At 42.7% G+C, this 21,613-nt stretch overlaps 1 protein-coding gene across 27 annotated transcripts in view; it reads right to left on the bottom strand.

The window, feature by feature from the left end:
- Positions 1–21,613, bottom strand: part of SLC45A1 (solute carrier family 45 member 1) — an 87,278-nt gene that overhangs the window by 40,287 nt on the left and 25,378 nt on the right. For 12 of the 27 annotated variants that reach the window (XM_068414439.1, XM_068414440.1, XM_068414441.1 and 9 more), the window contains 2 exons: positions 13,182–14,715; positions 2,521–2,615 (listed from right to left, as the gene is read on the bottom strand). The gene's annotated coding sequence lies outside the window, so the exon portion shown is untranslated. Of the gene's footprint in view, positions 1–2,520; positions 2,639–4,276; positions 4,364–9,120; positions 9,140–9,393; positions 9,561–13,181; positions 14,716–16,466; positions 16,486–21,613 lie in introns of those variants that run through there. The other 15 variants (XM_068414425.1, XM_068414427.1, XM_068414431.1 and 12 more) reach the window with 10 other exon arrangements.

The following is a 21,613-nucleotide window of genomic DNA, read 5'->3' as shown; positions in this document are numbered from 1 at the left end:
TTCACAGCAACGTACACCAGTAGACTCCTGACTCCTCTGGGTTACGAGGCAAAACTCAGGTTTCTACAGATCAGACCTGATCAGCCAGACCAGGCTCTTCACTTCAAAATGGTTAGAAGTCTTCAAATAATCTTCAAGTTCCCATATGACTGTGGGTATAGTTTGACAAGTCAGCAGGGTTTTCACTCCCAAGTCAATACTATTACGTGAGTAAAAAAACATTTTCCTATACAAACTATCTTATATGCCATACTATCCTATTCAAACAGCATTTTAAGCTGTGTTTGGAGACTGAAGCACCACCACTGATAACTCATAAATGGGTAATACGATACAGAATGCTTTAACCACATTACTGTATTCCATTCTAATTCCACTGAATCACTCCATTTTACAAAATGGAAAACTGAGATGCAAACAGGCTATTACTCTACTGCATTTGTAATTTCATATTATGTAAAAAAGTACTGACCTCCTGTCACAGAAACAATGTAAGTGGATTTAGAATTTACATTTTGCTCATAGTGTCACTGAAGATCATGTACAACATGAAAGATATTTAATTTTTCTTCGAAATGACTCAGCAAAGACTATGACACAATAAAAAATTTGTCAGCCAGATTTCTTGGAACATTGGACATCTGCCACGTTACTCAAGAATTACACATATCACAGTCTCTTGCCTAACACAGAATTTAAACAGGAACATCCACAGTGGTTTTTAGAACATACCACTATATTGCATTCCAAAAATCAGAAGGACAAGCCCTCTGCTTTAGATCCTTATGTGTACTTGTGTGTTTCATTTGGCTGACTGTAAATACAGCTTTTCTGAGCTGAATCATTACAGCTTCACGACACCAAGTAAACCGTAATGACCCATGCTCTCATGCAAACAAGTGGGCAAAAGTTAGCAAGAAGAGCCTCAGTGACGGAAATGAGCTGTGCTCCGTTAGGACACTGCCCCTCATCTTTTGAGCCTTCTCAGAAGGGAAATTTGAGAGCATGCTGCAGCAGCAGCAGGACAGAACAAACATCAATACATTTTTTGAAGAGCCTGAAGAAACCCCACCTCTGCAGAGCACAGAGATCTTGTGCCCATCTCACAGTGCAGACCACATTAAAATGAAGAGTGCAGTAGGGACACTTTTTCTAGCCCTCTGTAACACTCAGCATAGCATTTCAGGCTGTGACCCAAAGCCTAACTTAATACAGCATAGGTGTGTAACCTCGGCTCTGTTGTACTGTTAAGGCGTGAGAAAGTGTAGAAGCTTAAAGCTATGCAAGATGAGAAAAAGTAAAATCATGGATAGAAGTGTAATCATCAAGACATGAATAACAGGCCAGTGATTCAAGGAAAGAAATACTAACATGCAAAGGCTACACAAAGCCAAAAAATTCTAACAAGAAAAAGCAAAGAGATTCTACGTTTTGTGCCACTTCTACTCTGTGAAGTCCCAGTGCTCCTGCAGATGTTCATGTAAGCGCTCTTCTCCCTTGTTTACGATCCACTAATATCCTGTCACAGTTGGAGTAAAGCATTGGCACGAAAACGAGTGCCACACATCTTCCTTTACAGCCCTCCAGATGATTCATAAGCAGTTATTTAAAAGTCATGAAGTTGTTCATCTACGGGAGTGAGTCAGAGAACTAGGAAGTGACTTGTATTCCAGACCATCTATGTGGACCTTACAGTCTTTCAGCAGGATTCCTACAAGACCAAAACTATTTCTAAGACTGATGGCTTTGTGACACAAGCTCTGTTGTCAGCTGATTAAAGAGACACTGTAAGAAGGAGAGAGGTGAGGCTCAGGGTACTGAGGACAAGCACACATGCTGTTTCACTGGCCTTATTTACTTTTACACATACATTATGAACATATTTCCAACAGCCTATTACCATGCAACTAAATGCAAATAACAGTTTTCTGATGTTATGACAGAAAATAAAAACCCTACACTGTTACGTTTATAAGCATAAAATTACGGATAACAAAAATGAACGTTATCTACCATCAAACCCTGGTGTTCAACAATATCAGTTAGTCAAGTCTGGTCACGCTTTTTGGCATGAATCGCCATAGAATGCCCGTTTTTAAAAGAAGCTGCTACAGTTACAGCTATATATGAGAGATTAGCAATGCCTTTGAAATGCAACTTCATACCCTCACAGGCACGTTTGCAGCTGAAGGCAAACTGGACTGAAAACAAGCAATGTGAGCTGGAGTAGAAACTGTGACATAGAAAATACCAACCATCTTGTCAATCAGCCCCTCAAACACGAAACAGATTCTAGAATAGCTGTCTCTGAGCATTTGTGGCAGCAACCAATAGCCCAAAGCATTCGGCTCACAATGAACGAGCAGGACAGAGCGCGCTCAGGTAGTTCCAACATGCTGAGTCCCGCACACCGCTGTGCGGTGCTAGAGACCGAGACTGGCCTGGCCTTCGCTCCCAGATGACTCTGCAGCACTTGCAGTCAAGACTAGAACAGAGTCTATTCACCCACGTTGCCCTCACCTTTACCTGAGGAACACATACAATGCTTCGCTCCGTGCTGGCCATCACGCGAACTCTGCGCCCATACAGGAGTGTGATAAACAGCCTCAGACCATCTGCAGAAATTCAAAGAAAAGAACTGCAAGGAAATACAAGCAGTACACAATGACACAAATTCTACCGCATCGCTGCTTTGCTTCCGTGTGCACAGGTCCAACAGCCTGGCCAGCTCTCCGAGCTGCCAGTTCACAGCCACGCCACACTAATTCTGGCACAGTGTTGGCACAAGGGGAGGCAGGCACTGCCTGTTTAATCTAGTTTACAGAGTACAGCTCCCACGTATCTAACTACAGCCTTGGATTAAAGTTTTTAGGCTCTGCCCACTAATAATCGTTATCAGTTTGCTCTTTACAATGAAATCCACCATTTCCAAAAAGAAGCCAGGAGTTTCACTGAGGCAGCAATAACATAGAAATGTAGAGGCTGATTCTCAACTACGTAAAGTTCAAAGCCATTTCTTGCTAACCTCGCCTCTTTAAAAACTTTCTAAACATCATTTAGCACTGTATTTTAAGTTGACCACAGGAAGCGCAAACGGGAAAGTCCAGGAGAAGCCTTGTCTACCCCTCAGGCACTTCCTGCACTAGTAACAAAAGCATAATGCAAAATTGCTAAGAAAATGCTTCCTTTTAGGCAAGAAATATTTGTTCATCAAAAATCGCAGTCTGGAAGCAACAATGCCCACCTCTGTGTCACTGTGTTTGACTAGACTCAAAGCTGCTGGGAGCGTGCCTCCAATAAACCAAGTTTGGGAGTAAACCAAACCAAAGCCAAGCTCTTAATTTTTCCTCCCACTCTTCAAGCAGAGTGGGTGCTTAATAGTCACTTGATCTACTAGGCCACCCTTTGCTGAAAGGAAATTACCTATACTCCTCTCCACTAGCCTTGTAATCACTTAGCTGATGGAAGAAAAAGCTCAATGGTCCCTTTAAGGAGAAAGCAGATAATTCAAGCATTCCCATGTTAAAAACAGACACTACAAACAATTGAAAAGGCCACAAAATGATCCCCAATTGCCACAGCTATGCAATATCCCCGATTATAATGACAGTTAACAGTGAATTCTCTCTTCCTGCTCAGACATCTAAGCAATAAAAGCAAGACTAGATACAAAACACAAAACACTCACAAAAACTTTTTCACAAGTATTAATCCCTTTTTTTCCTTCCCCTGCTGTCTACAAGGTAGCCTAAAGGGCCTTACTTTAAACTCGTGGAGCAAAATCTGTAACAGGCTAAGTCTCAGTGTGTGTTTGCTCCAGCCACAGTTTGACCCTACAGTGAAGTAAAAGTTGGGCATGTGCTAGCAATTCATTTTCCATCCCTGCTTCATTTCCACAGACAGAAAAGGAATATGTGTGCCAGCAGGTAGACAGAGCACACTCTATTTTAGGTAGCTGACCCAGACAACTGGAGAAGCAGGATCTTGAAGTGTCTCCTTCTTAATCTGGACACAGCATTTGATCTCTGCTGAGCATCAAACAGGGATGCTTCTCTGCACTGTTCCCTTTCTCGTGATGATTTCTGCTTGCCTACTCTTACTGAAATCTCTACATCCTAAGTAATCAGCACACTTCTCTACTTTTCCTCACGGTTCCTGGCAATCTTGGAACAAGAAAAAACTAGCGAGCAAAGATTTAGTGTTCTTAACCATAAAGGTTATTGCATTTGTTTGGGAGATGTTTTAGTGAAGACTTCAAGATGTCCTCACAGCTTACTGTAAAAACAGCACACAGATTTTCTCTTTAGGTAACCATGGACTCTCAGTAGTCTTTCATTTCACGATGGTCGTTGCCACACAGGTGGGATTCGTGTGCATGTTTCTGCTAGCTTTCCAGTGTTCAGTACTGTTCGCAGAGCCTTGAATATTTCTTCCTCAAAAAATGGTAGTCATTTCACCACAAGTCTTGCTACTGGGAGGACTTTCCTGTAGTATAAGGAAACACTACCTAAGTTCAAATCCTTCAGCAATAAGCTATGGACTCTTCAGAAGGCAAAGACTTTTTTTTTTACAAGAGGATGTTTTCTAGAAGGCCTAGATAGGGTGGGGCAGACTGCAGCAGGAGAAATCTTGCTTGTGCCAAATGATTTCACAGTGCAGGAGGCAGATAATGTACATGAATCAGCAGTGCCTTGGGCTCCAGTTGTAACAGCGCTTCTCTCCACATCAGGAGAAAGATCCTCCAGACAAGAGCTAAAATCAGGCAGGGAACATAGCTTTCTAAATGACTTTCTAAGCTGAGGGACTGCAAATCAAGGAGTTCAGTGAATTTGACTTCTTCAGCTAACAACAAAAGACATGATGTGTCCTTGGAGCAAGAAGAGGAGATAAGCCCTCTAAAATGCCCATGGTCTTTCAGCTCCTTAACAGCATCTTGGTAGCATCAATTCAAACCAAATCAGTTCCTCCAATCCACTCTAAAACAGTTTGAACACCACATTCCTTCTGAAGGAAGCTTATCTTGACTGTTTCACTAGCACAGGCAACCCATAGACATACCCCAGATTGCCAATCTTCTCTCTACCCTCTCTTTTCACAAAGGCCTAACTCCACAGAAATTATTCCTCTAGGTGATGTACTCCTATTTGCAAATCCTTCCAGACTGCAACTTTGCGCTGCAAGATGCTGAGAAGATCCATAACCTCATGACAAGACGACACCAAAAGTGACATCAGAATGTGTGTTCATAGCAGTATCGTGTATCAACGATACATGAATTAGTGCAGTACTGTACAGGGGCAGTGGACAGGATCATCACGAAGGTGGCAGCACAGTTCTACAGGCAAGTTTTGAACATAGATACGTTCATAATGAATGTCTGCCAGGTCTGAAAAATCACAGAGTAACTTCAGTGGGTTTTAGAAACAGTGAAGCCCACCACTCCTGACTGAAAAGACCAGACTAGTTAAATGTATTACAGCTGATTAGCATAAAACCTTTTAGAAAGAATATTATATTACATTATATTCCCCCCCTACAGAAGGTTCCAAACTATAGTTGCTTCTCTGAGAGATGATGTCTTCACTGTAACCTAGAGAAACATGCAAACTAATTTATGTAAGAATGCAGAAAAATGTCTTCCATTTGAAATATTTTTAAGCGCTGAAATCAAACTCAGTTATTTCCTGGTAAAACTAAAAGTAAGGCAGTTTCTTTTTGCTTCAGAATAGGGAGTATTCCTCATGATTTAACACCTTACGGCGTATGGAAGACATCTGTCTGTCCTGAGTCTTGAACCCTTTGAGATCTGTCACCTTGCATCAGCAAACTCAAGTGCTGGTAGTATCTCATCACAGGCAAGCTTTAAAATAAATAAATAAAAATCCTTTTAACAAGGTTTTAACTATGTCTAGGATCTGCTGTCACCTATGTGGGGATGTAGGACAAATTCACACAACCCAGGGCCTATATTCTACATAAAGAGTTCGGCCCAAGGTAAAAAAAGCACTCTGCATTATATACCGTTTCTTTCAAAGTCTTACTGAAAATCTGTAAACATTCAGTTTCATCATACTGAGAACTTGTATGATAGCCAACTAGAATACACAAGAAAGTGAATATTCTTATGAATTAAAATATTTGGAGGAATACAACATAGTATCATTCTCTTGCTTTCTCAGGCATGCCTTGCCATACGAAAATCCTATCTCTTAGCAAATATATATCCAGGTAATCATTTTCCTGATGATGCAAGTGTTTACTACTACAGGCAACGTTCTGTTCCTGATGCTAGTGACTGACAGACTCACGAAAGACTTAAGTAGCTAGGGAAAAATAAGACATTAGAACTGCCTTTAACTGTTTGTCTTTGTTGGGCAATGCTATGCCTATTTTGCACTCAGAAAAACGGCGGTATTTAGGGACAAACATCCTCAGAGTGTGTGTGTGACACCTAAAGACTGATTCTTCCAGATTGGCCTTTTCCCTTTCTACACAGCCTACAGCACTCTGCTTTACAGATAACAGATACTGTTTCGTGTACAAAAAGCCACATAAAATGAGATTTCAGGAAATAATGGAGTTGTTTTTTATCCTCAAAATAAATCCCACACACACCCCCACCAACTAATTTTCTGTTTAAGACACTCAGACTGCCTACAGGTACTGCTGTGCTCTGCCTCCAAGAAAGGAGATAGAACTTATCAAGAAGTAATTAGAACGGGGAGCAAACTGTACTGTCAGCTGAGCCAATGCAGATATACCCTGTTACAGTTCCCTTGCTTACCACTGCTTACTTGCTAAATAAACTGACCCAATGAGTCAGTCATTGCAACAGAATGATATAATGCGTAAAAATTCTGAACTAGTAACCTCCAATATTCTTTGAATGCTCAGGAATAACCCCTGCATTAGTCAGGGAGCAGCAAGTACAAGCTGCCACTGCCTTGGTGAGTCATGAACAATAAGACTTGGCATCTCTTACAGCTTTTTGTAACCCTCCTCCTCATGTTCTTCCACTACAAGCCAATATTTCCCAAACTGGGTACATAGTATGAGCACGTCTGTGATGCTGGCTACATTCCTACTACATCCCATCAATGACTCATCCAAGTGTGCCCCAATCAACTAGTGCTCCGTGATCTGCACTCCTCTGTGCTTACACAAATCCATCCATTAAAACAGATGCATTGCTGCATTGGATCTTTATCCAGCTAACCTTCAACTGAAGATAATTCGAGTGTCTAAGTTAAGCAGTCTAGTCTTCTGCTTCCTGTAGGTGTTTTGCATCAATAGAATTAATTTCCAATCCCTCATTAAATCTACTGAATTACAAACAGCACTTTTCCAATTATGCAGTCTTCATTGGCTTTGTCAGTCCTTCTGTCAAAAGGCAAATTTCAAAACCTACCGTCTTGGGAGATGTTTCTGAAAGCTGCTCCTTCAAGCAGTAGGCACTGTAGATTAACACCAGCCCTACTCAAAATGTCTGGATATTTGTCAAGGCCAAACATCCAAATTGTCTTGTACAGGTCTTTCCCTGCAGGACTGCCAACCAAACCTTTTGAAAGCTTCTAATTCACTTAAAATAAACACTAAATACAGTCTGAAGACATCTGCCAGTGTCTAGGAACGCAGGGCCTCTAGAAACGCAGGATGTATGCTACAGTTACACAACAGTAATAGTTTTAAGAAACATAAGGCAGGATCGCTCGTTGTATTTAACTGCAGATTAAAATGGATACAGCCAACATTTAGATCAATGTATCACTGGTAAGGTCTGAAAAGGTGGGGTCAGTTTGTTTGGTTTTGGCTTTGGTTTTTGTTTTTTTTTTTAAATAAAGTCAGAACTAGTTCAGGGGTTGAGCATGAGAGAGTTAACATCTCCAAAACAAAGAATGCCAGCTAGAATGTATGTTTACTTCCTGCCAGTGCAGCACTCTTCAAGTTGGTATTTGCCTCAGTCACTACAGATAGTAGATCTCAATGGACACACATAAGAATTTATGGCTATTAAAATGACAATTAATTCAATAAAACTTCCTCTCTCTACACAAAACACAAAAATAAAGGTTTACTGTACCACCCTTCCTGGTTTTCTGATGCTGTATTACTCTGCATGGATCACCAAGACAACAGAAAGACTGAAACTGCAGTAATCCCACAACACTCCCAGCAGGCAAGTTTATGCAAGGTAACTCTCTGCAAGAAGCTCTTATGAAAAAAGCAGAACACAGAAAACCATGAAGTGTATCACCAAGGCAAGCAGAACCCTTGGCTATGTGATCTGCAATTCAAACAGCTGATTCTTTGCAAAATGAACTCCCTTGTTTCCTCCCAAATCCACGGTAGCTGCTGGCATTCCGTAAGAATTTCCCATTACACTTTGTGATACTTAATGTACCTGGACGCACTGCAGAGGGAACGTCCATCCCTGTGTCTAGGAACTAGAGCTGCTCTCTTGCACCAACATACACCAATGACACTAATCATACTTTACTTACGATAATTGGATTAATATACATTGCTTTGTAATCATTCACCAAAGATGCACAGGACAATGAAAGCAGAAATGGGAAATGCATTATTCCATGCGGAAATCTAGTAAAGAACTGAAATGCCATTTCCTAGAGGATATTTGGAGAACCTTTACTGTGAAAGCAGAAGACGAAGCTGCTTCTACCATTGCTTCAAAAACACAAATGTTAGAAAAGAACTGCTAATTCTATCCCTAGCTTCTTTCTTTCCAATTATTCTTCCCATTCAGCCCCAGCTCCAAACTGAATGTAGGAATTCAAAGTATGTTGCAGAGGGTCAGCAGCTTCCCCATTGCACTTTGAAATGAAGAATCATCCTTTTGCTGCTCCAGGTCACGGTTAGTCTGACAAAAACAGCAAAGCCTTCTCTGGTCCCAAGAATGCTCCACTTGTCTTCTCCAAGAGATGTTAACTTCTAATTACTAAAAATTTAACTCAAAATTGCAAACAGCTTTCATAAAAGATGCCTGGCAGAAAATACCTTAGTATTTGCCAAATTCTAACATAAACATGTATTTACTTATTTTAAGGCAAAATACTTGAAAGCTGGCAAGGACAGGATGCAGGGGAAGCTGTGCTGTTTTACCTGCCAGCTCCAGCAAGCCCAAAGAGTTACCTTCTCAGGAACACAGAGATCTGGATCTCTTAAATCTGAGGTGGAAAGACAAGGAATTAGCATGTTCAAGTAAGAAGACAAATCTGCTGTTATTTATGCAGCTGGGAACTGGTGTGTCTTTGGGTTAATGCTTCTCTAGCCTCTAAAATTTACAGTTAAATCGGGATGGTAAATAAGCTTAAATGAAAAAAGAACAAATATTAATAGGTAAAAATCCCAGACCCCCAACAAGCAGTTTCTTACACTGCTGAGTGAAGCACCCTCACTAACTGCATGTGCTCTTTGCAGAGAGGCGGTGACATCTGGCTGATACGTAGGTGACTCCCAATATCCTCCGAGTCACACGAGTGAAGCTGTAGCTTCTGCACAGCCCTGATATCCGGTGTTTGCGACAGGGCTGTGTGAGCAGACTAACAAGAGAGAAAGGCAAACAGCTGAACAATGAATCCCCTCTGATCAGTACACACAAGGCTATATGCATCACCTCCCACCTTAGACAAGAGACAGGAGCCTCTGAGAACTCTAGGCTCTCCATCACTGGAGACTGATCATCTCCGATTCTTGCTTTGTATTTGTGTAAATCTATTTCTCTTCCTCACCAGCAGCTTTGTGGAGTTCCATTTTCCTATCCTTAAGGATGCAGATAGTTAGTCTGACAGTGTTTCAGCTTCATAAAAATCAGCTCAGGACCTTTGTGCTGTTGGTCCTTGATGGGCATGAGCACATTTTAGAAAGCGTTGGAGGAGGCAGATATTAAAAGTATACCTTGTCTTGCCAACTTTCAACAAAACAACAGATGATGCATTAACCTCATACTGACTATTCCTTACAGAACTTCTCCATTCCCTTAGTCTCTTTGGTCAGTAAGAAGTAGAAATGGTTTGTCTCCAGAACCACTGGTGGCTCAGTAAGCATTCCAGCTTTCCCTCTCAGCATTCCAAGCAGAGGAATCGCCCACAAAAGGTTTTTTTCCCTTTCCTCTGATTAACACACACACACACACGTAAGTTTACACACGGCAAGCGCCGCACATATTTTGGTATTGCTTAAGAAACATCTGGGTTAGAAAAGCAGAAGCTGGAGCGATGGAAATTGCCTTACTGGTTCTAAGAAAGACTAACTACAAAAGAGGCCACGAGGTGAGGACAGCATTTCTGAAGTTAGCACATTCATCGCAGCAAAGGGAAGCTGCAAAGCAAACTTGAGCTGCCTGCTGTGACAACTCCAGAGGTTGTGTGCTGAGCCCAATGCAAATAACTGCTTTAACTTCCTAACAGCACCATGATGAATAATGGCAGTCATTGCATAAGCACAGAAAGAGGTAGTCTCTCCACTGCCAGTAGCAATAAAGGAGCAGATATTCTGGACCCAAAAAAAGGATCCATCTAATTCTGTGTCTTGCCTAAGGGAGTTGCCAATACCAACTTCCTTAAAGCAGGATGCAGAAAAAAAGCCCTACAGGTAAGAAGACCTTTCCTCATGGAGAAAGAGCTAACCTGGTTATCAAGTTTCCTTTGTGCAATGCCCCATCACTTTGAGCCAAAAAGGCCAACAGCATCCACTGCACTCTAAGTGATCCTCCTGGCTCCAATGCCTCTCTCTGATGTGGAAAAATCACCACCAACAGACTTATGCCAGAGCCTCTTAAAGGTCCAGCTCCCACTTCATAACCTTGGCAAATGTCTGAGCTAGTAGTTTTATGACTGGGGAAAATTAATCCTTCAGCAAGGACAACCAGCAGGTGACCACAGGAGGGGACCACGGGTGAGACAGGATCAATCACAGGTGGAAATGCCAGTACTTATGAAATTCTCTAACGTGGGTTTTAGATAACAGCCTCTCTCAACTGCAGGTAAAGGCACAAGTGGGGTTGAATATGGCTTGGCAAGCTGCCCTCCTATCCACAAAGGCTTAGCTGTTCTGTAGGGAATTTCTCTAGGAACTCTGCTGACTAGTTACAATGGTGCTTCACATACACAGTACTGCAAAAGCCTAGCCAAAAGAAAGTAAGAATTGCTAGTCACAGGTAGTCTTTCTGGGGCTGGAGCCATCCTCTGCGAAGAACTGTGGGCAGACTGCTCAGTGTTGCTACCAACACAAAGCACTGTACCCCCACTCTGGTACAACTGGTAGCTCCCAGGAGTCAGCGAGGGTCCTCAGAAGGCTGGCAGTGCCCTGGGACCCATCTAAGCCAAGTCTACAACAGCCCTGAAGAATGCGTGTGGCGTGATCTTTCTCGCTTGGCTATACACAGATGAAGCACAATGGCATTTTCCCTGTTTCCACAGAAAAGCAGCACTGAAGGTGACACTCGGGCTCAACTTTTCTCTCATTTCTGTTTTCCAGTCTAGTTTCTTCAGAGAAAGCAGCACTGAAGGTGACACCTGGGCTCAACTTTTCTCTCATTTCTGTTTTCCAGTCTAGTTTCTCCAGAGACAGCAGCCAGATCTAACATACTTAAGAGGAGGGCTAGCCTCTTCTGAATCCTATCCAACCTGAAATACTGGCTTTGTTGGCCAGAGGCCCAGGTGAGGCTGTAACTGTGACACCACATGCAGTACCTTTGCTTAACCTTTTCCCTCCCACGTTGCCAGAATGCATTTCAGATATTTTGACATCTTAGCAACAAAGATGATTTCATACACAGCTTGTTATTTCTCTTTCCAATTGAGCATGCCTAATACACTGCTCTGCAGCAACTGCAATCAATACAGTCCTTTCCAAACCCTGAGTCAGATGCGAGGCTGCGTCTTGCAAGCGTTCAGTCTCCCCAGCGTCCCCAGGGCCAGAGGCTGCTGCGCCAAGTGCCTCCAGCCCATCTTGGGAGGGGCTCAGCAGCACCCTCACCTTTGGCCAACTGCTCGCTCTGTTCCACCCCTCCTGACTCAACCTCAAGGAACAGCCAAGTGAACAACATCCTCTTCTCTCTTACTGTTTGGTCCAAATGAGAGTCTATAGGCTTACACACACACAGAATCCTGGTTCTTTGCACAGACTTAAATTCAGAGAATCCTGCAACTTTGTGGTAACTTGAGATGTTTAGAAACATTCCTCTAGCCAGGCCACAGCTAGCTGACTAAAAGAAAAATGTTAAACTAAGTGTTCAAACCAATTCCTGGGACATAATAACAGCAGCTGGGTCTGGCAGTTGTGAAACTCATTGTCTTTAAACACAGCAGCTGTTGAGGAGTTTCTGTCCTTAGCTCCTTATTGGGGAAGATGATTTCTTCTGAAATTGTAAGAGGGCTTTACCATAAAAAAAAAAAAACCCACACCTTACACTAATACATGTAATTCCTCAGTCTAGCATTTTTAGAAGGGAACTTTTCAAAAGTTAGTCGCTGTCTTGCTTTTAAGTATGTGAAAGTGAACAATGCACATATATTCTGGGCAGGGTCATCTGGAAAAATGAAATTCAAGCGAGGTGGACAATGGCTCTCCTAAAGCTTTCTGGTTTCCTGTGCTTAGTACAAATTGAATCGTATGACAACTTAGGGTGGGGAGGGACCTCAGGAGGTCTTTAGTCCAACCTCCTTCTCCAGGCACAATCATCGGATCATCAGCCATTAATTAGGTCAGACCAGGTTGCTCAGGGCTTGATTCAGTTTACTCTTGAAATCCTCCAGAGACAGAGACTGCACAACCCCTCTGAGCAACCTGTTCCAATGCTGGACTGCTTCACTGTGAGGAAGTTCCCCCTTACACCCAGCGGCAGATGACAAAATGGTCTTTTCAACTACAGCATTTTTTCTTCCGACAGATTCCTCCTTTAGTTTCCTAACTGTCATAGCAGCATACTCATCTTCTCAAACCCCTGCTCTCACTGTCTCCTACTTGCCTCCTCATTCCTTCTGCTCGCCTTTGACTTCTCACCTTCACCACACCATCCCCTGCACTTAAACTAGCTTGCTGCTTTTTGCTTAGAAACCCCCCTGGGATTTCTTGCTCTCATTCTCTCCTCAGTTTACTCCTTAAATCTTCTCAGCTCTAAGGATGCCTGCATGTCCCTGCAAAGAAAGATCCCATGTCACCTTTTCTGCTTGAATTCCTTGGTGCAAGATGAAGGATGCCCAGGACTTTTCCACTCTGCAGGTAACTGCATCCACAAGCAGCACTGGAGTCTCTCCTTCCTCTCCTCCGCAGCGTTCCTCAGGGTGTCACCAAAAAAAAAAAAAAAAAAAAAAATCTCATTTAGTAGAAACCATGAGCAGCAACTACCTTGTTTTCAGCTCCTGCCCTGAAGACTACCGGACAGAGCAGTGCAGATGAAACCACAGCTTCAACCAAGAGGCAAAACTACCACGACTCCTGTGGCACGTGATGATTTCTACAGAACTTCGGGTAGATGAGAGATGTAGCCCAGCTGTGCAAGCCACCTCTGAAGGAATTCCAGGTGAATTCATAGAAAGGTATGGAAAATGCCGACAGACTGCTTCCCCTTCCCCACCCCCAAGGTGGAAAGGATTTCAACTTTACAACAACAACAAAAAAGATTACAGACTGGGATATCCCAGCTACCTGAAATCTGACTTCAGCAGTCAAGTCTCACTTCGGGTGACTCAGGGTTACTCAGCTATCAGGAGAAATTATCAAGCCAACCCTTTCACTTTGACACCAAGAAATAATGACTCTCGTGACATCGCCTCCTGTTCACTTGCTTGCCAAATAACATTGTTGGTATCTTCTTTACAAAATAAACACCACCTACCAGAACCTGATGTACAAGCAAGCTGCTCTAGCTTCTTTCAAGTACGGATAGCAACGGTACAGTTTAAGTAATTTCCCAGAAACTGTAAATTCAAGTGATTAAATACACTTAACATAACTTTTACGGCATAGAATACTCTTAGGCATCTCCATTTTAAAAGAAGCAAAGCAAAGCAGCCTCTGAAAATGCCATATAACAAAAATACCCTGGAGAATCACAGGCATCCTGGAGCTTTGAGGCAAGATACAAAGCCCTGCTACCTAATCCGGCCCAGCCACCCGGTGCTGAAGTGAATTACAGACCAATCAGTCTTACGGATACAGATGGAGACTTTGGCTATTCATGCAACCTCGAAGAGGAAAAGGGAAAGCTTAAAATAATCTCCCTTATCTAGGCTGAGTCTAATTTATCCTACTATCCACAGCCATTTCAAAGTATTGAAGGGCACTAGGAGGTGTCAGGTATCACACAGCAATTCCTCAGCAAGCAAACAGGTAGGGAAGGCACTATCCCTGGGACGTCTGCTAATATCCTTCTGCTCGAGTGCCCTACGGTGGGGTTGCCTACTCAAGAACCATTTTATCCCCACCTGGCAATGTGTTCTAATGCTCTACTCTAAATTTTGTTTTACACTAAACAAGATTTGTTTCACATAATACCTTACTCAGCTCCATCCCTGTGTACTGCCTCCGACAGAATCCACTAGCAAACAAGGAAGTAAAACATGTTAGAAATGGGAGACAGGAACCTTCACCTTCTGGCCGCTGTCCGTGAGGGATTCAGCAGTCAGCTCTAGTGACATGTCACAGATGACAGGCTGATGCTTGGCTACCTGCTTCAGGCCCTCCTCTTCCTTCCTAGGACACAGAGAAATTACTGTAAAAGGAAAAGTGTGTAAGTACATCAAAACTATCTAAGTACATCAACTCGATAGAAACTGTGGTAACATTTCAAAGTCATTACCTGTATATTGCAGAGAAAGTAACTCCTATGGCCTCCACTTGCTTTAGGAAGCAGAGGATCTTCAGTGCAGGTAACACAAGCTAATGCATCTAGGGAAAATCAATGTAAGCCAGGCCTACGCAACGCTGAACCCAGAACTGGCAGCTGCAACGCAGAAAAGAGACCACCAAGCCATGCACAACAGCCCTCCACAATCAGCGGCTCAAACTGGGGCAGCTGCCAAAAACAGACAACAAGCAGCAGAAGGATACGGCCAATCAGCCAGAGCATCTGTCCCCCGCGTGGCTCTGGTCTCTGCACCACCGAGGGCGATGCAGAGAGAAAGGTAACTACAACAATGAAAGAACAGAGACCGACGGGGCTGGGATTCCCACCTGGAGGTGAGAAGGGTGCACAAGACTGGAAGAATTACGATTCAGGTTGACAAAACCCATAAAGGCAGTAAACAAGCTGAATGTGCAGCTCTCACCATGCATAGTTATTTGCCAGACCCTCTAATTTTAGAAGCAGGGGCTCCTGCGGAAACTAGCAGCAAACGGGGTTAGAGCAGATAAAACACTTCTTTACGCTGTGAGCAGGGAACTCCCAGAGTCTGCTACCACCAGTGGCTGTGGAGGCAGCCACGCTCAGCAGGTGTGAAATGGGACCAGATAAACGCATGGAAAACTGATCTGTAACCAGAAAATACAGGACCAGGCTGGGATGTAACCTGCCTTCGACAGCTGTGGCTTCTGGGGGAGTGTGGGAGGACTGGACCACAAAACTGTCTAGGCCTGCAAGCTCTCCCCAAAGCAGCCTTTCCTATTGCTCCCACAGGAGTCCAACTACTGGCCCAGATGGACCATTGGTCGGACCCATTAGGGCATTTCTCATGTTATTTTTATTCCCCTACACAAATCTCTTGGCTTTAGTTGGATCCACAGCCAAACACAAGATTCAAATTCAGAACTTCAGTGTGTGCACTGTCTCGATATTCACACACACAAGATCCTGAATGGATGTTGCTTTCATTACACATACTTCTGGATTATCTTTCTTTTCCACTGAAACACAGGCTGTCTTTTGGGAGCCAGCCAGCTGACTTCAGGAGACAATGCTGTTGAACTACTGTCAGCTGCTGCACAGGAATACAATACCATCTGACAAAGAAGGAAAACAATTCTTAATGTGTTTACCAGGAACGTGCCAGAGGTTATCAACAATGTTTATTGTGTGTGGAAGACAAGCAAATAAACAGACAAATGTTCCCATATACAGTGAGCAGCTTGGGAAAGGGCAAAATAACATATTTGCAGAGTACTGTGCAGCCAACCCTCTGCACGTGTGCATTTCTACACGTAAAGCTTATTTTCAAAGTTATAAAAAGAGGATTTAAGAGAAATCATTAACCCATCACCAGAAAACCTGTCCTCTGCGTAAGCCCAATGTTTTCCGTCAATATATAGACAGCATCTTTCCCTGCTGGAGTGAGGGGATACTAAAGTAACCTGCAGATAAGGCCTGTATTACTAGAAATCATTTCACAGCAGAAACTTTGTGAAGGCTTTACTTTGAAACCACTGCTTCCAGCAAGACCAGAAAACTTGGGAGATCACATCAGAATTAGAAAGTGCCTGCGTGCCAAGTCTGAGATTGAGCCACATACCTTTCCTTCCCCAAAAGACTATTTTCATATGAGACTTTGTTCAGCTTATTTACAGGTTTGCAGGTCATTTTTTAACTTGTCAAAACATACGCCAGGCATGTGTGCAGCAGACAGATAACTTATCATTTAAGTAATTTCTGAAAACAACATGCAGAAACAAACATTTAATAGAGATGGTTATCACTTATACTTTGATTTTGGCTTCATACTACTATCTTTGCATCACTGTATTTAATTACACTCCACATTTCCTTCATGATTCATCGTTGCATAAGAAACTAGATAGCCACTTTATGGGTGTGTTGCAGGTTTGCACAATTAACTGAGTCTATTGGACTGGAAATGACGATTTGTATTAACTGAAAAGATCATGTGGCTGCATAGTTTGTGGGTGTTGGTTTATTAGAATGGAAAGTGCCAATTAGAGAAGGAGAAAAGAAAGACAAACTCATTATGTTTTAAAGAGAAGTACCTATGACTTCCTGGAAATGTTAAAGTTTATCTGGGATAGGATTCCCAGTTGCTAAATTACAGAGAGAAGTATTCTTCCTGTGTTCACAAGCACATAGGAATGGCAAAGGAGGAAGCGCAGGGAGAACAAAACACGTAGCGATCCAGGAACAGGACTGAGATGTTGATTACTGTTTTTTCCAACAAAATCATTAGGTCCTGTAGTGCTCGGCTTCTCAGAAAATTAGTGTTTTATTAGTAGGCACAAAGATGCACTCAGGTAAGTAAGCATTAGGCTCTGGAATTAAAGATGTCATTCATAAATAGACATTAAAAACATATGTCAGATTTTGACATGACAAAAAAAAACAGAAGGAAGTTCAGCCGCACAGCCTCACTTTGTTGGGTATGTCTGTAGCAAGGGATGAGTAGTGCAAATACAAGCACACATCTTAAAATATAAATGCTCGGCAGACTGTTGTGTCCCCTTCCACATGCCCTGTATAGGCAGAATCTCAAATACGAATAAAATTAACTTTGTACTATTTGGGAATCAAGTTACTGAACTATTATTTTCTACAACGATACACTTAGAACTGTTTCCAAATACCATTTCTATATATATAGCTTTTCAACTGAAATTACTGGTTCAGAGTGAGAACCAGATGAGCTTTACCCCCACTGTCCTTCCTGCTCAATCCACTCTTACCTCCCTGGCTCACTGAAACCACACACTATTCCACCGTCAGATCTTGTAACATCTGTGAAATCTCCTTCCCCTGCTTTCAGAGGTCTCACAAATACCCACCTGATACAGAAGGCATCCCAAGCTTCCCTGGGTTATGTGTTTAATGGCATGCTATACTTCTAGACTATCAGTTTTGCTTACTATTTATTTTGTAGATATCCTAAGCAACACCTATTGATGATACTCTATAAATAAACAATTTTATCAAAAGAACAAGCCACAGGAAAAGGCACATTTCTTTGCTACCATTCTTTCCAATCTCAGTGAACCTTACTGCCCAATGACAATTGTAAAAGACTGATGATTTCTAGGCTTTACAATACAAAATACCCAACAGCTATAAGTGCTGACAATATTTAATTATTTTTCAAGAGCTCCTGTTCGGTCTTAACAAACAAGGGTCTGGCCACAGCAATCCACGCATCTCATGCTGGGCAATGCAACATGGAGTGCCTGCAGATCGACTGGACGTAGGGCCTCAGCAGCATGTGCTGCAGTGCACCGGATCACCCAGGACCAGCTCCTTCCATGCATAGCCCACCTGATCTAATTTATGTCCCTTACCTTGGTGTCTTTGATAGAGTAATTAATAAACTTTACCTTGTGCAAGGACCAGTTCAGAGGCCCCTGCATCAGATACGCTCCCTGCAAGGAGAGCAACTGGCAAACCAGTTGACATCTCTTGGAGCAGAGACATAAATCCTTCCCTGGCAGGGATAAGAAACACTACACGCGCACAGAGTGTTGTGCAGTTTCCAGATGCAAGCTCACTTTGGCTGTTTATCAAAGCCAACATACGACGTAGGGTATAACAGCTCAAGCTGAGCGCTATGCCACTATTCACACAGCTGCTAGTTGTTTTGAAGAAACAAAATGGCAGACACCCCTACCTGCAAAATACTGTGTGAATGCATCCTTTTGTTCTCCGGCCATTTAGCTTCACCACAAAGACGACACCTATGTAGTGAGATGACCACGGCAGAACAAGCACACTGAAAAAGGAGGAGAGTAACAGACAAAGGTAACAGAATGCAACATGTTCTTGGGAAGGATGAAAAGGAACTTCAGCCGTGCTGCAGACCCTAACACTGCATGCGGGTAGATTGCAGGAACTTCCCCCAAACTGTCATTGCGCATAACGCTACATTTGTGTGAAACACTGCGCCTAAAGGGCACAAAAACACAGCTGAACCAGTCAGCTGACAGCAAGCCCTCTGGCTCTGTCAGAAAGGAGATGGGATGCAACAGAGCAGTTAGACTGGGATTTGAGTCAGCTCCTCTGTTTCTGCTCATCTGCCTAGCATCCTGCAGCGGAACCTCTCTCAACACTGCCCTCCAAAAGCATCCAATCTAACAGGCATTAAGTGAGCTCCAGGTATTTCACCAGACTAGAGCTCAGCTTCCTGATGACCAGTTTACATGCCTGAGAGCAAGAATGAACTCAGCCTGGGAGAACTGTATAACAATGTCCCTACAGCAGCAGGATGGATGTAACATTTCTGCGAGGCATTCAAATATTACAGAACAGATGGTAAAAAACAGATATGGCTGTGGCCATTTCTGGGAAACGCAAGCGTGAACAACCAGCTATTTTTAATTTATCAAGTTCCATTCCAGTCTAAGCTGCTACAGAATCTGTGTCAATCTTTCTGTCCTTTTTTGATCTCTTCCTTCACTCAGCTCATGCTTATGTACTGAAAAAGTCTGAGCACATGATTACCCCATCCAGGCAACATGCCTTTGAAATGGCTTTTTAATCTAGACTCTCCACTCCCTGACAGACTGACTTTTGCAGTATGTCTGTATTTGCTGTCTAGACACTTGAATATGCTAACCTCTAATTTAGCCCTCCTTTACTGACCCATGAGTTTCCTCCCTTCTGTGGGTCTTCTGGCTAAACTGGAAATGCAACACACTCATTCTGCCCTGTACCTGCCTGGTGTAACTACATTCATACAGATCTGACCAGTGAAGTAAGCACATGTTCCTCATTCACAGCAACAATGAATCCTTACACTGAAAAAGTTTTGTAGTGCTCTCCTAATCCTGTCCTCTTCTTTGCCATCTCCAAACTCAAAAAACAGTGCAGTCCTTTCCTGGATGGATTCAGGACACATCTGCAGGGACAAGGACCTGAGCTGAACCTCATAAGCAGAATTAAATCATCGTGTATCCAGTATGCAGGCAGAAAACAACAGAAGAGTCTGAAATACGAAAGGGAGAGCAAAATACAGATGTACCCTAGCAGCAGCCATACTGCCTCAAATCCAAGGTCCACCTAACCCAATATTCCCCCTGGCAATGGGGAAAAAAGGAAACAAGAGATGTTCAGGGTAGTGGGCAATGTCCTCTACCAATTTCCATCAGTCTGATACAAGGCACTTTCCCTACAGCCTTAATGGATTTTTCTTTCATCAGGCTCTCAGTGCCTAGTTTTTGAAGCCACGTAAAACTTCTGGCATTTGCAGCATTCAGACAGAGATGTAATCAAGGTACATAGATGAGAGCTCACAAAAGCCATGCTGTACTTCCACTTTAGATAGTATGTTTGCATCACAAACCACTTCCACATGCCTGAAGCATAACAGATTCGCTATCTGTGCCAGTTTCTACAGATGAGTTAAGAGGCAATTTAGCGTTATCCAATTGCTTTAAAGTCTTCTATAGGGTGAATTTGCACAAAGCCCGAGTAATGGCCCCCGTACGAGGCTGAATTTCAGCATTAGGTCTGCACAGTAGGATATTGTTACTTTGCAATGCACTGCTAATCTATGGATTCGCCTTACACTCAAACTCATTGTCTCTGCCTCTTCCTTGTACATGTACACATCTTTCTCTATCCCACAGTAAGTACCACAGTACACCGTACAATATCCCCCATACAGTAAGAAGAAGTATGAAGTTTAACTGCTTGTAATTTGGGCAATATGATTTCTCCACTCGTGTACCAGCACGTGAGTTTACCACTGCTGCACCCCAGTCTCTGACTTCCTATCAGTTCAGTAAGACTATAGCAATTCCAACGTGTCCCCTGTGTATTGTTTTTCCCCTCAAATTAACAGATGCTGAAGTTGATTTCCCTCACTTCAGGGCGATGGATGTTCAAAACTTCGGTAACTAAGAATTTTATTACCTGGGTACCTTGTTTACATTGTCATAATGCATGCATCGTTAGAGTAAGAGAGTACAACGCAGACTCCTTAACCTCAATATTCATGTGTAGATCCACTCTGTCAGACTACCACAAAACTGAACAGAAGATAAGGACTCGAATAAGACCTATGAAATGAAACTACATAACGATCACACACAGTTTAACTTCTACTATGCACATCTTAATTCTGCTTGAGGTAAAGGCTGTGATTTTTAAGAAAGAGATAAGAAGGACATGGCAACTCATTCATTTTGGAAGTCGGTATCCAAGCCAATGCCAATGCACTGAATTTAATCTATTGAATAATGATAGAATTCAGGATTTCTCACGATGGAAGGATTTATTCGTAGACCACCTTCTGCATTGCTTTTTGCTAGGTTTGCTTTTCCCAAGCAATCCCTTACTAAAGGGTTCATAAAGGCTACATCTGAAATAACTAAAGTGACAGATGGTCTTGGCACAGCAGAAGCACCTCTGGAGGTGCTGTAGAAGTGTATCTACACCACCCTCATTCACATAACTAGTCATGCAAAAACTAGCACCGCAGCATCCAACTTACACTTTGTTTACCTTTCTTCAGAAAAGCTTTTCCTCTCTGATGACTTACCACAATTACCTTTTCTAGCCATTAACAGGGCAGAAAAGAAGAGTATCTAATTCCCTTTCAGGTAACCAGACCAGGGGCACGCTTACCAGAAAACACGGAAAAAAAAAAACCCCAAGCTTCCTGCTCAAGAGCAGCTGCCACGAATAATTAGGATTAAGCAATAATACAGAAGCAGCTACTGTAAAACA

This window comes from Nyctibius grandis, chromosome 17 (assembly GCF_013368605.1).
Source record: "Nyctibius grandis isolate bNycGra1 chromosome 17, bNycGra1.pri, whole genome shotgun sequence".
NCBI classification, from domain to species: domain Eukaryota; kingdom Metazoa; phylum Chordata; class Aves; order Nyctibiiformes; family Nyctibiidae; genus Nyctibius; species Nyctibius grandis.
The sequence above is the reverse complement of the archived record's forward strand: the minus strand, read 5'-3'. Positions and strand labels throughout refer to the sequence as shown.